Genomic DNA, 6,512 nt, shown 5'->3' on the forward strand with positions numbered 1-6,512 from the left:
TTTGGACCCCAAGGTGCCCTGGTCTGGGTCCATGTCCCCTGCCGGGCTCCCGTGCGCTCCGGGCCGGGTGGTGTGATGCGTGCGGTGCCGGGGCCTCTCCTTCCCGGACCCCGCTTGCATGGTTGGTCCGCTAGCGCGGGTGCCAGAGTGCCTGGCTGTGCGCCTCACCCCCGCCCCCGCCGCCGTACGCCCAAGCCGGCCAGTCTGGGGAGAAGGAGACGGTGCAGTTCCGGTTCTGCCATCGCCTAGTCTCCTGGGGCAAGTCCTTTCCCTCTCTCAGCCTCAGACTCATCCCAGAAACAGGTGGGACGGGGGGAGCCTGTTCCCGGACCCGCAGGGACGTGTTCACACGGTGTTTGTGCAGAGCTAGGCCGAGTGAGGACACAGGTGGGCTGTGTGCATGGACACGGGTGTGGCTGTGCCCCTGGTATGACTATGACGCGGGCCCAGATGCCGCAGCAGCAGGTCTGAGTGCTCGTTGCTGGGAATCTGCTGGGCCCTTCGACGGCTCTGCACTGGGGGCAGCAGCCTCACACCTCACACCACCCTCAGCAGACCAGCACCTCCTGGCTGTTTCATCTGTCAACTCGACCTGTGAGCGTGAGGGCACTTGTCATAGCTCATATCTAATGAATGCCTGGAAGTGCCCAGCGCTGCAGTGAAATCACCTTCAATCCTCACATCTGTTCTTTTCTCTGCTTTTTAAAAATGAAGAAGCCGAGGCACAGAGAGCGGAAGCAACTTGCCCTTGGCTGCCGTGTGCGGGCTTTTCTCTAGTTGCGGTGAGCAGGGGCTACTCTTCGTTGTGGTGCATGGGCTTCTCATTCCGGTGGCTTCTCTTGTTGTGGAGCATGGGCTCTAGGCATGTGGGCTTCAGTAGTTGTGGCTCGCGGGCTCTAGAGTACAGGCTCAGTAGCTGTGGAGCACGGGCTTAGTTGCTCCGCAGCATGTGGGATCTTCCCGGACCAGGGCTCGAACCCCTGTCCCCTGCACTGGCAGGCGGATTCTTAACCACTGTACCGCCAGGGAAGTCCCCCTCCCCACCCCCAGTCTTGATTAGGCACAGTTTAAGAGGCCCGGTTCTTCCCCTGCTGCCTCTGTCCCGGTAAATGAGTGAGCACAGAGGAAAAGGGCTTGGCCCTGAGCCCTGTGGGTTTATCCTGGCAAGGCCATGCCCCACAGAGGGCCCACCACACCCTCTCAGAGCTCTGGGTGCTGAGAGCCCACCATCAATGCCCCCTCACCTACTGTGCCATCTCATCCTCCCATCAGGGCTCAGAGAAGCAGGGTGACTTGCCTAGGTCACAACACTGAGTCAGGGTCTAGACTCCGGCTTCCTGACTCCCTGCCCAGGGCTCTGTCCAGTGCACCTGCCCTGGACACAGCCAGGCCTGCCTTACCAACCAGCATCTTTCGGGGCAACAACTTCAGAGGGCTGGTTCTGGTCCCAGCTCTGCCATTCATCACCTGGCTGTGTGACCCTAGGGGAACAATTCCCCCTCTCTGAGCCTCAGTTTGTCCAATTGTAAAATAATGATGATAAGTCAAGTGCCTGAGATAAAGAATAAAGGCACACTGTTGGCAGCGCTCACCTCTCTGGGAGGCCAGGGTCTCCAGCCATCACTGCCACTAACCTTTTATGAACAAACATGTGACATTCTCTGTCCTGAAGTGACCCTTGAGATGTCTGGGCTGCTCCCCCAAGGTGAGCGCCAGGAGTCATGAAGGAGCAGGGAGAGGAAGGTGAGGCTTTTCAGTGGTTGTCTCCTCATGTGCTGTGGGAGCAGGAAATGGAGCCCCCTTGAGCCTGAGCCCCCAAATCTTCCTCTGCCACAGCCTCAGAATCATTCTGCTCTCTCCAAAGCCTTCTGCCAATGAGCCCTCAACATCCCCAATCTCTCTTCCACCAGAACCAAGGAAGGTAGGAGTTTGGAATCTTAGACTGAGTCCGAAGGTCATGAGTCCAATCCCTTGAGTAATTTAAAGCCCAGAGAGGTACAGGATCTTGCCTGAGGTCACACAGTAAGCCAGGATTGAGGCCTGAGCTCATCTACTCCCTGAGATATAAAGAGTCAGTCACAGATGCAATGCTGTTCTCAGATGGGTTCTGGCACCTCCCAGCTGGCATCAGCCTCAGCGTGTACCCACAGCCACCACCCCCAAACCATACCAGCTCCTGGGCACCCTCGTAGCAGATGCTGCTGACTGAGGGCCTGGGCCAGACTGAGCACCACAGGCAGGACAGAGATGAAACACATGTGGGCCCTGCCCTGGAGGAGCTCACCACCTAATGGGGGAGAGAAAATGTCCAAAAAGGAAAGGGGACTCCACTAAAGAAATATTTATTGTTCTAGGCACCGGGAACAGACAGTGGTGAGCAGAACATGCATGATCCTGCCCTTGTGGGAAAGCAGCATCCTTTGTCATCTAATATGTAATTACAGATGGCAAAGTGCTGTGAAGGGAAAGCTCAGCGACAGCGAGTGCAGCTAACCGGCTGATCTATCCTGGGGGTCAGGGACGCTTTCCTGAGAAGGTAACTGGCAGAAACAGAGGAATTAACTAGACTGGGTCTGGCCCGCGGTGGGGAGTGGCATTCCTAGCAGTGGAATCTGTGCATGGGAAGGCTCTTGGGTAGGAGGCAGCCTGTAACATTCTAATAGCTAGGAAGAGTCCACTGTGGGTAGCATGATGCTACCACAGCAAAAGGCAAACCTGGAGAAGTCGTAAGCCTGAGATCACCCAGGCCCCTGGGAGCCGCGAAGGAGCTGGAATCTTACCCAAAAAGCATTAGCAAGCCATGGATGTAAGCAGCAGGACGGACTCTGTTTTCAGAAGATCCCGTTGGCGACAGTGTTCAGTGAGCGTAGAGCGGGGAGCCCAGTGAGGGGGCTGATGGTACAATCCAGGTGCAGATGACAGCTCAGATGCTGCGGAGAGGTGCGCGTGGGCGGTGTGGATGGAGAGCGAGTCGCCAGGCCCTGGTCATGGTCCTGCTGGGGAGGCGAGGGAGCAGGAAGTGTCAGGCTCTGTCCTGAGGATGTGGCGTGAGGCACAGAGATGGGAACCCTGGCACGGGCATTCTGTCTGGGGCCTGTTTGTGTTTCAAGTCCCTTTAAGACCTGGAAGTGACGAGATCAAGTAGGCAGTAGGGCGTGTGGTTCTTAGCTGAGAGAAGAGAGACATGTCATTGGCAAAGAGAGAGCTGAAGTCAAGGGCATGGTGAGGTCGTGTAGGGAAAGAGGAAGGAGTGGAGTGAGAAGCAGGATAAAGGTAAAGGCCTGGGAGATGAGGACAAGCCAGCAAAAGACCCAAGAGAAAGCAGCCAGAGCAACAGCGCGTGGCCCCGAGAGGGGACGGGCATTAACTCTCCGGGCCTTTGCACAAACGCCTCTCTGTCTGAAATCCATCCTCTTCCAACCAGCCCATGCCTACTTTTTCAAAGCACAGCCCAGGTCCGATGTCCTCCAGGAAGCCCTCCTAACCCCTCCTCCCCGGAGCCAGACGAGGTTCTCAGGCTTCCCAGAGCCCCCCCCCCCCCCCCACCCCGGGGAAGGAGCCAGGTGGTGGAGAGAGCAAACCTTTGATCTGGACAAGCTGCTCTTGGAAAGCCTCGGTCTTCTCAGCTAGCTAATGGAGTAACTGCCCTGCAGGGATTCTATTTCTCCTGAAGATCAAATGAGAGAACGCATATAAAACCTATACCTCATCATAAGCCCCAATACATAGAAGCTACACGTCTCTGAGCTCTTATCGTGTTGCACTGACATCGGCTTTTGTCTGTTCCTCCTGCCCAGCCCATGAGCTCCTTTACCTGACAGGGTTTTATCTATCTCAGCATCCCAAGTGCCTGGCACAGAACTGGCATATTTCATGCTCATTGAAATCAGAGTGAAGGGGCGCTTGTTGGGGGCAGGAGTGTGCAGGGTAGACTTCCTGCAGGAAGAGGGGCTGGAGCCAGGTCCAGTGGGTTCCAGAGTGCCCCCTCCCCCAGCAGTACAGTGGGAGGACCAGGGGGAAGGGAGGGGGGAGACAGTACACTGGGAGGGGGAAACAGCTTGAACATGTTTTTCCCAGCCGAGGGGGCTGGGGATGACTTCTCAGCTGAATTTCGACCTCTGAGCCACATATTCTCTCTGAACTTCAGGCAGCCCCAGCCCTGTCACTCCCCATCCGAGCTGGGTGAAAAGTGAAACTCAAGCCCTGCCTCTGAGCTGTCCCCAGTGAGCCCCAGGCCCACACCGCCCAGGCCTGGCCTCCGTGCCCCGTGCCTGCCTGGGACAAGCAGAGCTGGTGGCCGCCTCCAGCCTGAGGTCCCTGGCGGCTTCTCTTCCAGCCTGGGCGGGGGGGCAGAGCTTGGACTCCAGAGCTGGGCAGGAATGCTGCTCCCCGCCAACGTGCAGTGGGGAAGTCTGAGGAATTTGGGAAGTTTCTCCACTCTCTGGGCCTCCCTTTATCTGCAAAATTGGGGGCCTACCAGGTAGGTCATTGTAAGAATTAAATTCTCACGTAAGTAAAGTACACAGCTCATAGAAGGTGCTTAACAAATGTCAGCTTCCTTCCCTGACCCCAGACTGTGGCCCAGGGGAAGGAAAAGCATGCACTGGTCGCACCCCTATGTGCCGGATGTCGGCCACACCCTCGGCCCCTCACACACAGAGACTCAAACCTTAGCGCAGCACGGCAGATTTTTACTCCCATTTTACTTACGAGGAAACCATGGCTTAGAAGGAACCTTTCCAAGAACAAGTGGCACAGCTCATAGGTAGCAGAGCCAGGGTTCAAATGAAGGGCCACCTGACCCCCGGGTTCACGGCGGCAGGTTCCAGCGGGAACGTAGCCCAGTTCCAGGAGTAAGGACATCAGGCTCTACTCCTTCTACCAGCAAAACCCGTGGCCTCTGGCGGGCCTGACCACTCACTGAGCCTTCTCCCTGAAAGTCTGGAGGGCTCAGTGACTCACTAGCCAAACCCAGAACTCATTCCTGAGCTTCTAGCCAGGGCCTGGCACCAGAAGGTTTGTTGAGTGACTATATGAATGAATTCCCGTCTCTTTTGAAAACACCCATCTATTAGGGTGTTAGATAGTGAGATAAGTAGGTAAAAGTAAACAGGAAGACTGAGGTAAGTAATTGTGAAGGATTAGGTCACTTATTAATATAAAGTATTTCTCTCGATCATCTTTTATCCATCTTCCTTCCTTCTTTCCCTGTACAAACATCTGTTGGGCGCCTACCATGGACAGATACAAGGAGGATAATATTGAACATCTATTTAGCACTACTATGTGACTAGCACCGTCCTGAGCATTTGACATGATTTTCTGACTTAACATAACCCTGAGAAGTAGAAACTATTATTATTATTATTCCAATTTTACAGATCAGGAAACAGAGACAGAGAAATTAAATACCTTAGTCAAAGTAAATTAGAAAGAGGTAGAGCCCATATTTGTATCCAGGTACCCAAATTTTGAGCCAAGAGGGAACATGTTTTCTGCCCTAAGGAACTCACTGGATGATTGAATAATGGGTGTGCATGGTCTGAATAAGACAGAGGACTGAGATGGAGTATGTAGCATGGGGCTTGGCAAAGAGGAAGTTCTTTCTAAAGGTATTATGAGCACTAATTTTATTGTTTAAGTATAGGAAGATAGGAAGATAGTAATTTTGTTATTAGTACTTCCTCTCTTTTCCTTGGTGTCTAATGAGCTAAAAAAAAAAAGAAGAAAGAAAGAAACAGGGGTGGGGAGGAAAGGAAAAAGTCCTTTAGAGGTAACCAAAGAGCCCACATTTGACTAAGGTGGAAAGTGAGACCCAGAAAGGGGTAGGAATCCCCTCCCCCGAGTCCACCAAAGAGAGAAGCATCAGTGTTGGTGTATGTCTAACACCAGCTGCCAGACGGGATAAAGTCTGATTTGTAGCCTTTGCCAGTTTCTGTGGAGTAAAGACTCACCATGGCCAGCTTCAAGCTACCAAACGAGGTCGCAGAAGAGCGGAGCTGGACAGAGATACTTACGAGCAGCTCCAGCACGCAGCCGGCTAGAGCCCAGGTGCCGACAGCCTGGAGACCTCTAGCTGTTCTGTGCCCCAGAGGCACAGAAAGGAAGAAAGATGGGACAAATGCGGAACACTGGAGACCTCTCAGATTAAAAAGGGCCTTTCTTCTCTACATGCTCAGGTCATCACGGTTCTTTTCAAGCACAGCAGGTCTTGGGCGTCAGCCTACCTATCCTTCTCCAGAGCCCAAGTTGCTGATTCTGCGTACTATCCCATGACTTGTTCAGACTTGGTGGGGCACGGGAACCTCCTGGACGATCAGTAAGATACTGCAGTGTGAGCACTGCTTCCTTTGCATTCCTGAGGGACTGGGGGACGACGACGACAATGGCCGTGGCTGGCCTCGACTCCTCCATCAGTCCGGACAGGGAGACCAGGTGGGCACTGCATTTATTCATTTATTTATCTAACATTGGGTCCTTTTCACAGCTTGTTTCTTTGTCCCTGTGGCCTG

General features: G+C 54.0%; 1 long non-coding RNA gene across 1 annotated transcript; it reads left to right on the forward strand.

Annotated features, from left to right (window-relative positions):
* Positions 1–499: 499 nt before the first annotated feature.
* LOC141276043 (uncharacterized) lies at positions 500–3,495 on the forward strand. Its single transcript, XR_012324911.1, has 4 exons — positions 500–594; positions 715–782; positions 2,355–2,536; positions 3,446–3,495. It is a non-coding gene; the product is annotated as an uncharacterized lncRNA (long non-coding RNA).
* The last annotated feature ends 3,017 nt before the right edge of the window (positions 3,496–6,512 follow it).

Source organism: Tursiops truncatus, chromosome 1 (assembly GCF_011762595.2).
Source record: "Tursiops truncatus isolate mTurTru1 chromosome 1, mTurTru1.mat.Y, whole genome shotgun sequence".
In the NCBI taxonomy this organism is placed as follows: Eukaryota; Metazoa; Chordata; class Mammalia; order Artiodactyla; family Delphinidae; genus Tursiops; species Tursiops truncatus.